The sequence below is a fragment of the Lutjanus erythropterus genome, chromosome 13 (genome assembly GCF_056507025.1).
Source record: "Lutjanus erythropterus isolate fLutEry1 chromosome 13, fLutEry1.hap2, whole genome shotgun sequence".
Taxonomy (NCBI): Eukaryota; Metazoa; Chordata; class Actinopteri; order Lutjaniformes; family Lutjanidae; genus Lutjanus; species Lutjanus erythropterus.
Window position 1 is genome coordinate 19,619,718 of NC_139329.1, and position 19,387 is coordinate 19,639,104.

The window sequence follows — 19,387 nt, forward strand, 5'->3', positions numbered from 1 at the left end:
TATGAACGTCCTCTTTCAGGATGTCTTTTTTACTTTTTAGACAATCGAAAGATAAGATAAGATAAAACTTTATTGATCCCACACCGGGGAAATTCGCTTGTTACAGCAGCTCAGCAATACAGACAGAAAAAAATGACAATAAGTATTATAAAATATTAAGATAAAAGTAGAAAATATGTAAATACCTATCAGAATTAAAAAAATAAAGTCTAAGAAATAAAAATATAAGTACTAAGTACAGGACTGTACACGAGACTATTTACAATATTTTACTGTAAACTATGTTGCCTTGAAGAGGCAGATTGCACAAGGGGGGGTATGGTGTATTGCACAAAAAAATAAATATTAGCAGCAATATAAGAAGATAACAAATAATAATAATAATAATAATAATAATAATAATAATAATAATAATAATAATAATAATAAAAAGAAGTCTATAACCCAGCAACAAAAATCAAGTTAAGCCAGAACGTGCCTTATATTTTGAAATATTTGTGATATAATTTGTTAACGTGCAAAACAGTTTCTCATTTTGTGCAATAAAGCCTATATTTTCCTAAATGTGAACCATTTTGTGATTTTTAGTTACTTTAATTTGAAGGCAGAAAAGCAACACGTCTGGTATTTTCTGCTGACTTGACGTAGCTGTGTGTGCGCCTTTAACCACCGGCTCTGACGCTCCTATGACGTCGCTCAGGAAAAAATAATGTTTTGTTGTCCTGTAGGTATCGTGACAAACAATAAAAAAAATGCTGCGCAACATAGTTTGTACGCTATATATTTAAGTTAAAAATATTATGAAACTAAACGACGCAGGCAGGTTTACAGTTTTTATCCAGGATATTGTTGAAGATTTATTTAGGTTGATGTCGCTGCGAGAACAGACATTTTAAAATGACACAGCGGCATCTTGTCCTTATCTTTAAAAAAAACAGCCTCGGGTTAAAAGCAGCATATTGTTCTTAAATCGTTTCCATTGTAATCCACATCTCTGACCACCAGAGGGAGGCCAAGCTCTGCAACTGTTCATCATTACTGCAAGGTGGATCACATACTCTAGACCTGTTTAGTGTTATTTATCTGGCTATAATGACGACATTCAGTCTGTATTTTGATGCCACAATTGAGTGATTTTTATAGACATAAATGACTCACTGACTAAGTGAGCACAAAGTAGTCCAGGACCTGGTGCTGCACCCTGTTAGAGAAGGGCAAAGTAGCTTAAGAGAGGTCAGTTTTATGCCTCATGGACGTGGTTGGGTGTGAATAGTTGATTAAAATTAACACAATGACAGCTGTGTCCATATGGCTTTATGCATTATGCGGAGGTAGAGTGAAAAAAAGGCAACATGGGAATTACCTTTAGTTTGAAATACTGTGCAAATATGATTCTTTGGAATATAGGGCCCTTTTCACAGCAGCCACATTGACATGAAATAATAGAGTAAACACAGGTGTTCCAGTGATAATAATTAAGGTCTTGGTCCATTCAGGTCACACAGCTATTGTGCATGTTGGTCACTGGAAAGGCTCTTCTACACTAAATGAGGCCTTAATTAGTATAATCAGCAACACCTGTGTTTACCCTATTTCATATCAATATGGCTGCTGTGAAAAAGGTCTGTTAAGACCAACCGAGCTTGCTGCACCAATTTATTATTTACACTGAGTGATGGTGTGTATATTATGTGCAAAACTGTACTGTTAAGGGGTCTCCCCAGAATATGATACTTATCCATTAAAAAAATATGTATTCTAATATCCAACACTCTGCTCAGTGTAGTGCAATGGTGGTTGTTCAGTAGTGTAATGGTGGTGGGGCATAGTTCTTCAATTTCTTAAAAGGAAATTCCATTAAATCTTGTTGTATTACTGTCAGATCCAAAGTTCCTCTACACTGTGACCATTAGCTGCTCGGTGCTGTCACAAGAGGAAAATATTATCCAGCTGTTTCCTGCCAACAAGGTTCAACCTCATACTGTAACTGACCTTTCAGTATTCTATCTTTCAGAATTAACATGTTGCAGAAAATGTATATATCGTATAGCGCTGCAGAAAGTGCCTTTTATTAAATACTCTCACAAGTATCATCACTCTGTTTCTAAATAGAGAGTGCAAACAATATCTCTATTTACGTGCTGAGACAAAAGAGCTCATGAATGTTTTATAATCACACCCTGGTTCAATTTGTCAGGGTGTGTTTCACTCACAACACAAAGCTGCTGAGACGAGAGCATTTGTTGGAGAGATGGATACAGAGACACAGGGCTCTGTGTAGCTATAATAGTTTCTGTTTCTTGTGATGCGAGAGAAGAAATGAACAAATTGTCAATTTATTTACACAAGGGTTTAAAAAAAATCTAGTAGCCAGAGATTGTGAATGAGGTCTCTTACTTAAAGAATGTTTAGACTTCCATAAATAAATATTTATAAGAATATGATTTCTTAATCTATCTTTGCTGCACTTGTGTAACATTATCTAATGTGACTGTTGTCTGCCGTGTCTCTTAACAGCTCATCCACAAAAACTCCTGTAAACTATCAGACCCTCAAAGAGAGAATCACAATCTTCCCAGCCATAAGGAACACATCACTGCTCAGGAGAGGATGCCATGTATGCAGGGTGGCCGCATCATTGTAAAACACACGAACAAAACATGTTGTGTTATAGATGAGAGAGAGCAATAAGAAGAAAATGTATACTATGACAAGGAATATATCAATAGTTTCTGATACAATATTCCAAAACAGTTGTTTGTTTGTTGCTTGTGAATTTCACCATTTTTTTCCAAGTCCAAAAGCGAAAAATTAAATCTGTAATTGGTTGTTGCAGGTTTAAATGTGGGAGATCGAGCCATTTTCCCTTGTGACTTTACAGTCAGTTGCCACTTTATTAGGTACACTTAGCTAAAACTAGTGCAGTTATAAGAGTCCTTCGTTAAATCCTACCTTTATGAAGGTTGACATTTGGGAACCTGTAGTGTGTAGCACTATTAAATAGACCTTTTTCGCAACAGCCATTTTGACATAAAATAGTAGTGTAAACACAGGTATTACCAATGATACTAATTAAGGTCCCATTCCATTTAGTGTAGCAGAGTCTTTCCAGTGAGCCAACCTGCACAATAGCAGCACCCTGACTCTGTTTGACCTGAACTGAACCAAGCCTTTATTAGTATCATAACACCTGTGTTTATCCTACAACGGCTGCTGTGAAAAAGTCTTACGTATTAAATTAAACTGAGATATGTTTCTTACATTTTTTCGACAGCATTTTTATCAACAAGGATGATTTTATAATAATATCTGGTGTGATTCAAGAGAAAATTCTCCTGCAGGCCACCTACCATCTACCTGCTTTCCTGTAGAGCTCACATGGATAATTTATGACATTCTGCATTAAAGTGTGTCACAGCTGCCGTACAATGTGCTGATGCTAGAACCACAAAGCTTGCTTTTCTCTGCTGAAATGTCAGGGACAGGCAGGATTCTTTAAAAATGTTTCAACTGACCTGACTGAATCTGTCCTTTCTGACACTGATCCTATTGAAGAAAACTTGGCAGTAATTTCTGGTGTTTTTTATTTATTGTCCTGTTTCTGGGTACCAGTGGTATTTATTTTAAACCCAGTCATCTCTATACTGTCACCAAGATTCATTTTCAAAGCTTGGGCAGGGCCAAGTGATGGTCCCAGAGGGGCTCTTAACAGTTTCAGGGGAAGCTCAGTAAATGGAAGTGAAAATAATATTACATTAGTCATGAAAAGGAGGTCACATAGCTTCAGTGTGTATAAAAGGGTCAAAGTGATAGTCAAGGCATACAGTAGTTTTGGGGAAATTTATGTTTTCTTTTCTTCCTTTCTTTTTCCCAGTGTCCCAGAGTCAGAAACTACATCAGAACTGAACATTTTATTGTAGTTTGACGTTATGCCAAACAGCAATATTAAGATCCCATGGTTCAATAGTTAAGTGTCTATGGGATCAAATTGAGGGGACACCTTTATCCAAGCTTTGTCTGAGTGGAGGCCAACAATCTCCAACTTTGAAAGCACCTGACCTGATGTATCATTTAGAAAGTACACCTATAATTCATCTTTAATTACAGTTGTTTACATGGTATTTCAGTTCCCGTGGGCATAGATTCAAAGACATCTTTTATATTGTTGAAATGCAGAGCTTTCTCTTTTGTGCCCCAAACCCCAGATACTTTATGACCAGACTGTTAGACTATATATTGTCCATCCTGGGCAAGTTTAATGTCAGGCTACTTAACTCTGGGTGGTTTAGATGATGAATCAGGTTCAGTGGAGAAAACGTTGTTTTGCCCCACCTGCTACCACTTCGATTATCAGCATGTTATTGCTTTATAATTGTGTTTGTGCTAATAAAGGTTGGGCCTGCATGTGTCTGCAGTACAGGTTAAATAATCAGTTCAAAACTGCAAGCATAATCTAACGACCAATAACATGCTCTGAATTTTTGCCAGATGCCCAGCTTAATATTGTCTCATGAAAAATACACATTCACCAGTTTGACCAGGCTGGATAAACTATTGATGCAAGTCTGCTTTATGTGATTGTATGAATATTTAAGTAGCCAGCATCACCCACAGGCAGCTGGGTTTCTCTTGTCTCGCCTCTACTGTGAGGAGGGATGCTGGGTCTCTCTCTCTCTCTCTGTCTCCCCTCCTTTCTCTTTCTCATCTGAGAGGCCTATCACTTACGGTGTTTGCCTGTAACTTGACCTCTCATATTCAACCATCTGTAACACTCCATAACCTTTACACTCCAGGCCGCCGCTCTGTGATCAGATGAGTTCATTAATTAATAGTGGTGAAGTGTAGGGCAAGTGTATTAGTAACTGACCCTGAATCAGATGGTAACCAGAGTCCCCCTGTAGCCCAACCCCTGCCTTCAAACTCACAACAGACCAGGGACTACCTGTTCAGGTAATGAGACACCCAGCACTGACACACTCACACAAACTGTGAGACGCTCATGCTTGCAGAGGTTGTCCAGGAGGCAGACGAGGCACCATGAAGGGCTGAAGACAGAGCGACCCTCGCCTGGAAAAGAATGGTTGAAGCCACTTTTTAGGGAATCCTTTTTTTGTGAGAGAAAAAGAGGATGATGTGATGACAGATCGACCTACTGACCGACAGACGGCTGACACTGTTTAGGCTTGTAAGGTTAAGTCTGGGATAAGTCTGATGATCCAGTCATACAGCTGCTGCGGGACAAGGAAACGACTAATGCGGCTATGACATAACAAGAAGACAAACAGATGACAGCTACTGAGGATTTTTCTTGGCATGGCTCAAACTAAGTGTCTTCCCTGGATCAAGGCGTGTTTTTATCTCATACGACGCTACACAGTCACACAGGAATTTAGTCAAATCAATTAATCTTTTTTCATATTTAATATCTTAATGTAAGTAATTTGTATTTATCCAGGTTAGTTAAAATTAAAATTTCCAGTATCTACGCTCATGACTTAGAAACATGAGTTCTTCTAACTTTAAGTTATGAATTCAATGAATGTACACACAGTTTAATGAACTAATCAAATTAAGCTTCTAAAGAATCATAATCAGCATATTTGCAGACTTTTTCATAGATGACTAATGCAGCTATGATGTAACAAGAAAACATGGTGAAATGGAGGACAGCTATTGAGGATATTTGGTATGGATCAAACTAATGGTCTCCCCTAGATAAAGAGTTGTGCTTCTCTGGTATGTTACTTCACAAATGATTGATGAATCACCATCATATCACATTGCAAAATTACCTCAACTTGTGGTTTCAAATTCAGTCCAGGCACTGGACACTGACATTTCAAGTCAAAAGAAATTGTTAATTTTTACAGTTTGTGGAAACACTTGTTCTTATGCAGTGCCTTTGTCTCTATCCCACTGAAAGAAAATCATATATATCCTTTACTGGTTATTGTTTATATTCTACTCTTGTGTTTGATGATGCACAAGAAGCCACTCCAGATTAACTGCCTAATGTTGCCCCATACACTAGGAAACCCCAGATCCAACTAATGTCAGTGCAGTTAGGATTTATTTTAGGATCTCTTTTGGTAATTTCTGATTCCCCCAGCATGCACGGACTACCTTGCTCCTCTTTGGGCCACTGTTTTGGTCATCCATCTGAAGTTAACCCTGATCCAGCACCTGCTCAGGAGCCAAACAACTCCAGACGAAGCAGAAACAGCCATGTACTTCCTGCAGCAGAGCCTGTTACATCCCAGCCAGAAGCCCTGCCGGTCAGCCTGCAGGAAGAGCAGCAGCACAAACAGCCTGAGAGGACTGTCAGCTGTATTTCCACCCGCTCCACCAGGACCAGAAAAGTGAACGGTACCAACTCAAACTCTATCTGCCACCTGCAGGACGCAGGTGATGACCTTTGCTTTGAGTCACCTCCACCCTGCCACAGCCTCTCCCAGAGCTCAGAAGAGGATGAGCTGGAGCTGGACTGTAGTCCAGAGCTGGAGCTGAAATATCCTCAAATCCCCAGACCCTCCATTATTATCAGACAGCCTAAGGTAAGAACACCAGGGTCGATAAATGGACAGTAATTCAAATGTACTCAAATACTGTATTTTTTCAAAAAGCTACAAATTTGAGGTATTTCTACTTCTGTGTGGTGATACTTTATACTTCTACCCCACCACATTCCACGGAGGAGTAATGTACTTTTCACTCCACTACATTTACATATTAAATAAAACTGTTAATAACATATGTTGCATTATTACAGTTAAAACTACCCAGCAGTATATCAAGCAATTAAAATTAGCTCCACTTTAATCTAATATAACAGAAGTTCCCGTTTTTTTCTCAACCAAGGACCCCTTAAAAATAAAAATATAAAAATATAACAGGCATATGTCCCTTGGAATAATTTGATTTAACCTATTGTTTACACTTCTTCCTACTTGTGTGAAAGAACAACACAAGAGAAATGTATTAGAAAGGTATTAGACAAGTAGTAAAACTATTTGCACCATGACAACAATGAATATCCATGTAGACAAAGCTGATTTCCACCAATAAAGGGTAATGTGTGTTTGACTGGCAGGAGGAAAATGTATATATTTACTGATAGTTTTAAAATGAGATTTAAAATTTCAAATAGTTGAGGTTTAAAGTCCTTTGTAAATAAATAAATAAGCTGATTGTAATGCATTATATTACCACAAGGGGGATGTACAACCTAACCTAGTGCATAAGTAGTCTGATCTCCCTCAGTTGGGACTGAATTCATTCATGTCTCATCAGGACACTACAAAATCTTCTTATCAATGACACGGAAAGCTCTGAAACTCTAAACGCACATGCACACTCAGACACACTCGCACTTTGTGGTCAGAGTGCTCTTTGTCAGTAGATAGGATGTCAGTGAAGTGTGTCCTGTTCAACATGATCTGTGTCTACTGATTTCTCTAAGTGCACATTTGACTTTATCTATGTACGTGTGTTTGTACATGCCTATTTCTGTGAGTACTGTTGCTATTTTGTTTTGACAAAAACTATTTTCCTCTCCGTTTAAGAGGAGGAGGATGGCACATTATGTAAGCAGTGTCCTCAGGTTCTGATCAATAATGCTGATCAGCAGTGGAAACTGTAGAAGAATGAAGAGAGGGGTGAGGGGCAGGCTTTAATAGGAATCCTGGAATTTACACTGTTGATTACTTCATCCAAAGGGAGACGTCTCATCAGCAGATGTTTAGACATCTGTCGGGTTTGATTGTTTTAGGCCAGAGGATTGTCAGTTTCAACACGGACTAAATTAAGAAATGTGCCGTGAAAGTATTGAACATATGGTTGATTTATTGTGCCAGTGGGATACAAGCTTGGTATGAGAATTCTTTAATTCACTGACCAACTGAAACATTAAGCCAACTGTAACTATTGCTCAACAATTTATGTAAAAGCCTGTTTTAACTACCTTGTACCAGACTCCCAATAAAACTGCAGCGAAGATGGCCAAGAGCACAAAACATGTCTGTAGTGGACACCTCCTGGGGATATAAGCCTTGTGAATGTATACAACCCTGCCCTCCCCCATCCTCTAACATAGTCATTATTGTGCTGTGTCAGAATGACTCATAAATAGTGTTTTTAGTATATGATTCAGACTTTCCATCTTGAAACAGGAAAGAGGTTTCACAATCTTTACTTTAGAAAAGCAAATAGGAAATCACGTATAACACCCAGAGCTGTTTCTTATTGAACTGTGATCTTGACAGCAGGATCAAAAATAGGCAGATTGAGCCACTGGAATACAGGCCTGATCTGAGCATGTGTGTTAACCCTTGTAGCGCTCCAGCTCCTTATCAGCTGACCTCTCACAAATCACAGCCAAAAGCCTCAGTGATTCCTGCCCTCAAGGCGCAAATTAATGTCCCTTCTGTTGTAGAGCTCCAGGGACTGAATGTGAAAATACTGGCAATTAATGACAGGCACAATGCTGTAAAAAAAAAAGACTGCAGCAGTGATACTCAACATAATGGCTGGGGCCCAAATATTGCCCATGATAGGTTGCTGTGTGGCTATTTTCTAATTCACAATGAAAATAAATTGATTCACACAAGAATTTTTTGTAGGTTTATACCATATGGAAAATGGTCAACAATATGCCATGGCTGTTGTTTGGGAAATTGCATATTGTCACCATCAGGCAGAAACCTCTTATCTCCATATTTGGTCTTTTTCATAAATCAATGCTATAGGTCAGTCTTCATGATTCTATATTTTAACCAATGAAAAGAACTGAAAAGAGCTTGTGAGCTTGAAGACTGTTGAACTGTTGCAAGTTTAAAAATTAGCTTGAAAGCCTGTTGCACACCGTTGTTCACCATGGAAACGATAGTAAAACAGTGCACACCGTTTTCAGACTCAATGTGACCTCTTTTTTTTTCATTTCCTGGAAAGTAGTGGTTTTAAAACATAGAAGGTTTCCACCCAGCAGTGACAGTATTGGCCTACACAGACTAAAATCTCTTAGATATGTTATTCATTCTGTTCCTGGTAGGAGAATAGTTTATGGTGTATATTTATATTTATGCAATCACTCAATATTTGAAGAGGTTTGAGCTGTGTATGGAGCTAATTCAGTTAATAAGTTAATGAGTCATTCAATTTGATGATAAAGAATTTCAAAGACAGAAGAGTTATGAGACTTTTAATGTTTAATCATTTTATCTAATAGAAATATTTATTGTTTGTTAACTGGACCCTGTGTCCTGTTGTTTTGCAGAATAAGTGTGTAAGTGAGTCTCCCTGCTGTACAGTATGTCCAGTAAGAGAAATGAGTGTGAGTGTGTGTGTGAGAGCATGACTAACAAGAGGTGACTTTTGAATTATTATGAGCGCAGTGTGTCGCTCCACAGAGTGTAATTCTTCTGACTTAATCATCAGTGTCTTTGTTAAGATATCAAGTGGAACAGTTTAGCTTTGATCTCCTGGGCCCTAAGATATGTCTTTGTGTGTGTGTGTGTGTGTGTGTGTGTGTGTGTGTGTGTGTGTGTGTGTGTGTGTGTGTGTGTGTGTGTGTTTGTGTGTGTGTGTCCATATCAGTGTGTGATAACAGTTGTTGCATTTATCTCTGTCTTAAAGGCGGACGTGTTTATGGGACACTTCCTTTATCAAGAGCAGAAAGTACTGTCATATCTGAGCAGTCAGCACAGAACACATACATACACACACACACACACACACACACACACACACACACACACACACACACTCAGGAACAATGATTAGCCTACATGCTTCATAAAACAATATTCTGAAACAATCAATACAAATTCTTTAGCACTGGTCTCTGTCACATACAGAGAGATCAACACGCAGAAGTAAAAGATTACTGTTATTGAGAAAATGGAGGGGTTGGTTGGTTTGAACCAGACAACAGAGAGCAAAGACTGTGAACATTACCCTATAGAGCGATCGATGTCTGCAGCTGTGCTGCACATATACATGTTCTGTTATCTGACAGTAATTGCTTATTGTGTTGCATACAGACATTTAGCAGTAAATGAAAGGGGACAAGCCCTGAATTATAGTCCCTTGGTTGTCAGTATCCTCGACCATATGACAATATTAAGACAATATTTTTAATGTTTTACAAAATCAGTATCAGATTTTTTTTTTACCAAGTAGGTTGTAGCATACAAGGAATTTGCCTTGGTATTTTTGGTCCTTAAACATAGTAAAAGAAAGAAAAAAAAATGTAAGAAGTAAGTATTATAGAGTATACGCATATCAAGCACTGCAAAAGTCAAGAGACATAAATAGAAAATAGAAACATTACCATTATAAGTATGATAAAATATGTTTTTTTAAAAAGAAAAAGCATGTATAATGTGTATCTGTCTTAATTGGTTAGTTTACATAGTTACACCTGCCAGCACAACATAAAACAAATTACCACATTATATACACTTACTGTTTTTGAAATTGGAGGAAAAAATATTTGAAATGGATTGCAAATGACCCACACACTGACAGGCACAATTACAAACCTACAGCTTATCTTATTAAAGAGCTGTTTTTTCTCATTTCCCAGAGTTTCTCCAGTTAACTATCTAATCTAAATGTTTCATAAGTCAACAACCAACTCAATCTTTGTGCATCATCCAAAATCAATACATGCTTTTATATTACTGAACAAAGTATTGTGCAGCTCCCAGTAAAAAAGGCTGTAGAAAACAAAGGAAGTAAAGAGTCAATAAAGGAGTAAAGAAACCAAAAAATATTCACATTTAAGAGTCTGGAATCAGAGAATTTTGACTTTTTTCTTAAAAAACTACTCAAACTGATTGATTGATTATCAAAATCGTTGCTGATTAATTCAATCATCAATTAATAGTAATTGTGCAACATAATTCTCAATACCATATTAAAGTTTCATCATGCTAAGTGTGTGCAGTTTTGATTTAGTTCATATGTCAGTAAGACATGCCTCATCAAACGCATAGTTTTAAAAACAATGTGCGCACATCTCTTAACCAACAGCCAGTCATTTGTTTATCACGAAGAAATGTCTTTCTTGTCATATCTGTTTTTAAAATGAAAGAGCTGTACTGTTTTGTGTAGGAATGTGCAAAAATATGCAAAAATGACTTCCTCTTCTTATTGATTTTGCAACATCAGTTTTGTTTTTAAATTAGCTTGTGGCAGTAGATTTCAGTATTTCACAGATGAGAAACAAGCTAAGCAGTTTTGTCCACTTGTATCTGTAGCTGTAGGCCTTTGTGTAACCCTGTATGCTACTTTATTGTGTTTTTGTTTAAAAATAGCCATTGATATATGATCCTTCATCTTTTTATTGCCCTCTAATTACACCTTATCCAGCCTCACACAGGCATGTACCTATTGATGTGTAACTGGTCATGCCCGTTAGATTATTGTGTTTGTTATTCAGTGATGACCTTACAGAGACTGACAGTATCCTTTTGTGTTCCCTTCCCACACGCTTCCCTCAGGAATCAGAATTCCAGGAAACGACGTCTGACAGGTCGGACAGTAGGGAGACAGAGGATGGAGGGTTATCAGGTACGGAAAAAAAAACAGGAGCTTCCTTCTCTTTTCCCTCTGCTCCCTTCTCCTAACCCCCAGCTCTTCCACGCTGGAGCTGTTGGGCACAGATTTGACAATGGAAAAAAAAAGTTTCTGGTTGGAGCCGTCCTCTGCTGAGGGAAAAAACAACTTTGATTTTTCTGTCCGTGGAGAGGAACACATTTGTGAAAAGAATTGCTTTGTGTGTGAGGAAATGATCAGGTTCACACAGTGGTGCCTCCAGTGTGTCAACGTGTCATTATGAAAGAATTTTTGTTCCATAAGTTGTCTGTTTATGAGTGATTAGGGGGGACGCTGTCTGTCTGGGGTAAACAGTGATCAGAGGGAAGGACGGACATTCTGTGTGTATTACTTTGTGTGTGTTTTTGTGCGCGTGTTTGTTCGCTCACCTTGCCAGGATGTCTGTAAGCAGCTGAGTGCTGGCGGTTACCTTGGCGATGAGTCTTGGGGCAGAGTACTGGGAGGGGCGGAGGGCTGCAAATGGGTGAAAGAATAGCACTGAGTGGCTGATTAATAATGTGATTGAGTGTGTATATTGTGTGTCTTCATGCATGGTCTAATGTACATGTGTATGTGTGTGTGTGCCAGTAGATCTATGAGAGGGTGTGTAACAAAACCTTGGCATGCACAAGCCCAGGCTGCCCCATCTGCAGTCAATCTCTCTGTCTTTTGTTTTCTAACCCCTCTGATAACATTACAGAGAATGGAGTTTGAGGGGTGGGGGTTGGGAGACAAAAACATCCCACCAAATAATGCAGTCCAGTGCAAAAACAACATAGCCTTGAAAATTACAGAATGAGTGAATCTGGAACAAAAGAAAACATTTTAAAGGAGAAGTTTGTACTGTATTTACCAGCTACTAGTTACTAAAACATCTGAGAAAATCATGGGATATGTCAGATTTGGCCATATCAAATATTTCATTTTTAAATGTCTTGGTTATTGCCAATACTGGTATACTGTGCCATCCCTATGCTGGCTATGTCTGAGAGTCAGGAAGGAAGCGCCGAGCGTGACTAAATGTAACCTGAATAAAACATACAACAACACATTGCCTTGTCTGTGAACATGGTTTCTGTCTTAGTTAGACAGACTTTAATTTGCAGCTGTGGTTGTGTCAGATGAAGACAACAACTCCCATCATCCCACACTACATCACAATTTCATCAAACCACACCTTTTGTTATTGTTTTAATGGGAGAGACCCCTAGCGGCAGAACTTACATATGGCGCTTTTAACATTCATAAAGCATTATTTTCTCTCATACTGTCCATAATTAAGAGGGACAACAGGCAGAATAGGTTAGCTTTACTACACTGATTAATGCTTTACTAACCCAGCACAGTGTTTCAGATGCTTTTAAAGGATTAACATCTTTAACTATGCCTCTGTGCCATGAGCACAGGCACACAAGCTGAAAAAGAAGACAAGAGAACATCTGGGACAGTACATGTGGTTCTTTATGAGTTGCTATATTAACACAAAGAGCACTGTAAAATAACAACTGAGGTCTCTTTATTCCAATGAGAGAAATTAAACAATACAAGCACACTTTTGCCCCCCCGCCCCTCCACTGAGGATAAAATGGGAGAGATTATGGTGCACCAAGGGGTAATGTAAGTACAGACCTTCCTCTGTCTCTGTCTGACACAAACACACGCGCACACATGCACTCAATTGTCACACTGACCTTGATATCCTGTGGTCATGGTGTGTGCGTGTTGTTGGAAGTCCCTTCCTGCTCTCTGTGTTGGAAATCCTGCTTATTCAGCTTATTCACACAAACAGGCAGACAGACAGACGATGGACGGACAGAGGGAGGGACAGATACATGGATCTCTGGTCCATTAGGTTGCCTGTATCTCCGGCTCACCTCTCTTCCTTCGTGTCTGTTTTGTTTCGACACATTTATGATTTACTAGTATGAATGCCATTTGTATATAACCTGTTGGCTTTTGTCCACACTGTAAAGGAGTATTTGACTTTGTTTGCACTGTGTGTGTGCATATGCTTAAGTATAAAAAAACAGCTTCAATTCCTGTATTTGTACTGGGATTAATAAATCATTTGTGTTCCCAAGAAAAAAGCAAGTGCTCCTGATAGTTTGAATATGTGTGGTTTATCAATACATGTACAGCAAAGATTTATATCCCAGACACACATAAACATACTGAGTCTGTTGTATGTGTGATAAAGTAGACATTATGGGGCACTTTTATCCAACTCTGTGGATATCTCACCCTAACTGTACTGTACTGTATAACAGAGCCATCTGCTCTCATTGCTGTTGGCAGTCATTAGGCTAAGTGGAAAGGCTCTGTACAGTAAAGCTCAATAAATCTGGGTGGCTCGACCAGTAATGACAGCCTCAGCGACAACATCCGAGGACTGCAGTTAAATTACTGTATCCTGATCTTTTTGCATGTCCTCACATGCATGACGTTCAAACACATGCAAACACGGACACACACGTAGGCATGCAAATGCAGGAAATGGCATGCAGTCTGCTTTCCCATCTGATACACTTGAGTAAACAGTTTTGTATAGAATGAATTTGTGGTCACCCTGTATGTCTGATGGGGATGTGTGTTGACAGTTTATTTTTTGAGTCACTGGGTTAAAAGTTCCATAATAACGTTTAAGCATTTCATAATTCATGCGGTCTTCTGCTCCTCCACTTGGCTCTGTCCTGAGCTTCAGAAAATCTTGCCTGTGATGGGTCAGTAAGTAAGTTCGGTCTCATTCCCAAAATGTAAATCAACAATCGACCGTCTTCAAGTCACCAATCAGAAGCGGCTGTAAAACTGCTCTTACACGAGTCAAATATCACTCACTTTAAACCAACCAAACCTAAAAAGGTAAAATCAGCATTTTTTAATCGCAGAATGCTGAACACGACACAGGAGTATCGCTGCCTTGATCTGATAGTTAGTTTGTGTTATTGTATGACTTCAAAGTTTTACGAGAGTCATTCTGAACTCACACAGTAACACAAACAAATGAACAGATCCAGACAATGGTAGATCAGCACCTCCCATATTTTACAAGGTAAAATGACTGATTTTGCCTATGAACATTAGTTGATTTGGATAGAGCGATATATGGCTTATGAAATGGCAGTTTCCCATCTAGAAGGGTTGTCTGAAGGCAAACTAAAGTGGTGAATATAGCATACACTTAAATTGATTTTTATTTTATAATTTCGGTTGACCTGTTTTATGTGGATAAAATACCTTTTCTTGCCAACACAATACAAAGCAGCTAATGCACTGATGATACTTCATACAGCTCCACATCAAATAATCCGAACTATCCCTTTAAACAATAATGGACCACAGAGAGGGAGCCATGAAGAAATGAATGTATTTGTCATGCGAATTATTGTTGCTCCAGATTGCATTTCATGTCTCTGCTATATACTGGGGAAAGAGCTGAGCTTGACACCACAAGAAAAAGGGAATACTGACAAGAAAATAATGAATGACAAAGCATGACAGTGCTGATAAAAACAGAGAAGGAGGGTTTAGTCAGTAATGAAGCTATAGGGAACAAGAGATCATTTCACAAGTGCCCTGAGAGGCTGACGCAGCACTGACCTCACGATCCTCATCCAGCCAGGCACCACGGTGCATACGTGTGTGTGTGCTTCCACGCCTGTGTGTGTGTCTGTGCAGAAAGGGACACTGTGGTGTGAGTCATCCACCAGTGATTGAATTAGCTGAACTTTGGCTGAACACTCTGGGGAGAAGAGGGAAAAGCTGAATGCATTACGTTACCCCAAGAACTGACTGGTGAACACATCTCAGAGACAGACAGACTGACAGTGGGAGTGTCACCTGAATTTTGTTATAAAATCACCCAGTGTTATTAAAGCTATGCAAGCAGCTTGGACACACCCCTTTGTAACACACACGCATGCACGCGAGTAAGCACAGAAATACACAACTCGCAAATCACTTCCAGTGACCTAATTGGCAAGTTTTTCCAAAACACATGTCATAAATGTGGAATATTACTTCAGTACGGGGTTTTATCTTGTGGTTTCTCCACCAGTGCACTGAGGTTATTTGCCCTAAACTGTTGCTGGGTCAGACACGAGGGGGAAAACAGAGTGGAAAGAATGCATTAAGTCTGTTTAAGAAGAGTGGGAAAAAGAAGAAAATGGTGGCTTGATGTTAAAAAAGAAGAGACGCTCCGATGATTTCAACAAGTATCTCAAATTTAACCAAAGGCTCTTGAATGTTCACTGCTTAAGCATATGTTGAGTGTACTGCTGGTGTAAAACCCCAGTCAGTCAGAAGTAGGTCACACACATGGGGGTGGTGTTTATGTACGCTACAATTATGTGCAATTATTTACCATCTACTCCTTTCCTGTAGTGATGTGATGTTAAGGATGACTTAAGCAATGCATACTTTCTTCTCGTGCATTTTCAAAGCATATTATATTTATATTTTCATCAGTTTGCTTCACAATTTTAAGCAACAAGAATGCACAAAAAATGCCTCACTAAGATCTTCAGTTAATTTAAAGGTTGGATTATTTGATTTGGGGCTGCATGAAGTAATTATCGATAGTTAGTGTACTATTTACAGTAGATGTCAACACCCCTCTTTTGGAGAAGCAGAGGTTTTTTAGCCACTACCGCTGGTCTACTGCTGCCTCAATCTGTTAGTTTATTTGTGTTATTGTGTGACTTCAGTGAATCTGGGTATCACCAAAGTCACACAAACAGACTAACAGACTGAGGCAGTGGTAGAGCGGTGACTCCAGTGTTCTGCAAGGGAAAATTTTTGATTTTGCCAGTGGAGTTCAGTTAGTTTGGAGTGATATTTAGATTATATAATGGCAGTGGTGGAACTATTCTAAATAGCATATACTTAAACTGATATTGATATTGATATTGATATTGATTTTTTAGGTCGACCTTTTATACCTTCTGCACCCTACATAGCTTCTGTGAAGGTACTCCTCTCTGCTTCTCCAAACTGTGGTCATGCCAACCAGCATCTACTGTAGTTAATACACTGACTATCGATAATATCTCATATAATCCCTCTTCAAATGATACAACCTATCCCTTTAGTATAAGTATACATCCTTATCGTATATTTACGTCTTGACCCAGAAAAAATATTCCTCAAACCTAAAAGAGATTCACTTTTATCATCCTCACTTTCAGGAAGACCTCTCTGTCACCATGGTTTTCAGATAACTGTTATATCCTGTTTAAAGTGGAAGCCCTTGGAGGCCTGGCAGAGAAAAAACAAGGGGCCTCACATGCAAAAGTACATATACACAAGAGCTGTGGGAAACCCTGGGACAATAACAGAAACATCTGTCCTAGAAATTAAAGTCGAGATACCAGCAGCAGTGTGAAATAGAGAGGAGGGGGCAGTAAAGCTGTCCACTAGCAGGGAGGAAACCCCCCCCATTTTACACACAGGAAGAGGCAGCAACATGACCTTCAGTGTCCAAACCTGTCCACATCACCCAGTCAGCCTTCATTTACAATCAAGGATATATTCAGCACCACAGAAGGTGGTTGGAAGGTGTCTACACAGGTCACTTAAGCAGCAAATGTTTTGGGCTGCCAACACATTTTTTACATAGATGCCAAAAACTGTAGGTAATCGGGGTAAATAGCACATGTGTGTCTTTTCTTGAGCAGTAAAAAGGGGTTTTCACTTGTATTTGGGTGTGTCTGTGAAGCGTCACTGTCCCGCTGAATCTCTTTATTTAGTTGTGGCTTAGAAGATGAATTATGAAACTTCTCTGTAACCACCTGAAACGGAAACCACTCACAGATGTCGTATCATTGCTGATCACTAGAGAAGTTGCTTCACTAACACAGGCCCGTTGCCATAGCAGAGGGGAAGTACTTTCTTCCTATGTGGTTGAAGTATTCAACCTAAAATGACTTGAGTGTAAATAACTCTGAAAGCGTTTTGGTGAAACAAATCTATCAGAACTAGATGAAGTCATCTTTATATTGTTTTGAGTTTAGAGAATAGTCAGGCATTTTTGAGAAATAAATTTGCTTTATTGCCAGGAGTTAAATGAATTGATTGATGCCACTCTCATGTAGGTATAAGACTATTACTTAGTTGGGAAAAGTAACTGGAGTCACCAGTGGTTGTCTGGCAATAAATGTGTCACAGCAGCCATTTTGACATAAAATAGTGGTGTTAACACAAGTGTTACCAATGATACAATCAAATAGAAGTATAGCTATTTGTGTAAATTGTCAAAGGACTGATTCAACTTCTCCACTCAAGTAAAACTGAAAAATTCCAGGCTCTGAAATGTACTTAAAGTATAAATGTAGGAAGTAGTAGTAAAAGAAGGACATTTCTACCAGCTGTCTCTGTGCAAAGCTACATCCCTTTTACAACATTTTTATCTCATTGCATCTGTCTTGTGTGACATGCATGGATAGACCAAGGAATCATCTTTTTTTAAGTGTTATTCTCCCATCAATATAGGTTGAAATTGGTCTTGATGTTGGGAAGGCTGTACACAATGAAGCAAAGTAAAAATAATCAATAATTTTGGAAATGTAAGGAAAGGAAAGTACAGATATTAGTGTTAAAATATAAGGAGTAAATGTAAAATCTTGTCAGAAAAATAAATACTCAAGTAAAGTACAGATACTAGAGAACTCTACCTAAGTACAGTAAAAAAAAAAGAAAAAAATATTTCCCAAAATATTTCCCAAAGCCAATAAGCATATTTCCCAAAATGTCAGATGTTCCTTTAAGCAATAGGTTTACATGTAAAATGTGGTGAGGATGATTTGTATAGTTTTAGTTACTTTTGGTTTTTCAAACAGCTTTTTCTCTACTACACACAACCACATGCCTGCACATACACACATCCACTGCAAACACATCTGTTTCCTGCATGGTGGGAGCTGTGAGCGTGGTGGTCTCTGGAGGGAGTGTCCTCTCTGTCAAAGCCGACCCCTCTCATGACTCATCCCATTGTTCAGATCAACACTCTTCGTCACCCCTCTCCTAAATTATGAGAAGGTTCTCAGGAATGTTTAACTTCTCTGACGCCCCCATCTCCCACATGTTTAGATTTCAAACCTGACCCTTGGGCCATTTTTTCCTCTTTTTTGTCATTTCCAGTAAGTCTGCGCTGGTAGTTGCACAGCAGCTTAGATCTCTATCCAACAGAGATCGAAGCCAATGAGATATAGTCAAGAAGATATGCCCTCTGAAACAAGTGGGGCAACACAAACCGACGGATCACCATGAAACTAGGGGTTTCAGTGAGCCGACTTAACAGAAGGGTGGCGGATAAGCAGATCCACTGACCCTTCATCAGTAAGCAGATTAGTCTTTATCACAAAGAATGCTCAGGATATTCAGTCTGTGACAATAACAGGCAGCAGACTGATCTGCTGTAATCAAAGTGATGAGAAAAGATCTGCCAGAGGGAATAATGAAAACTTCAACCTCAAAGTCTGAAAGAAAAATAACCATAAAAGACACTGTAAAACACAATCATGAACACAGTTCAGCTAAATATTATTAAAAGCCACAGAATACATTTAAACAGTGGAGATGAGAAACTTTCCAAACATACCAAACAATCAAGCTGAATTTTGAGAAAACATTTACAAAATAACGCACAGCACATCTGCAATGTGTCCACTTGATGGAATGATGTAGACATAAAAATCAGTGTTTAGTTTGAATATTTCTCTTAGTTTAAACATATAACTTCAATGAAGTGTAGAAACATCAACAAACAAAATCAAATACATTTGATAGTGATACAGCA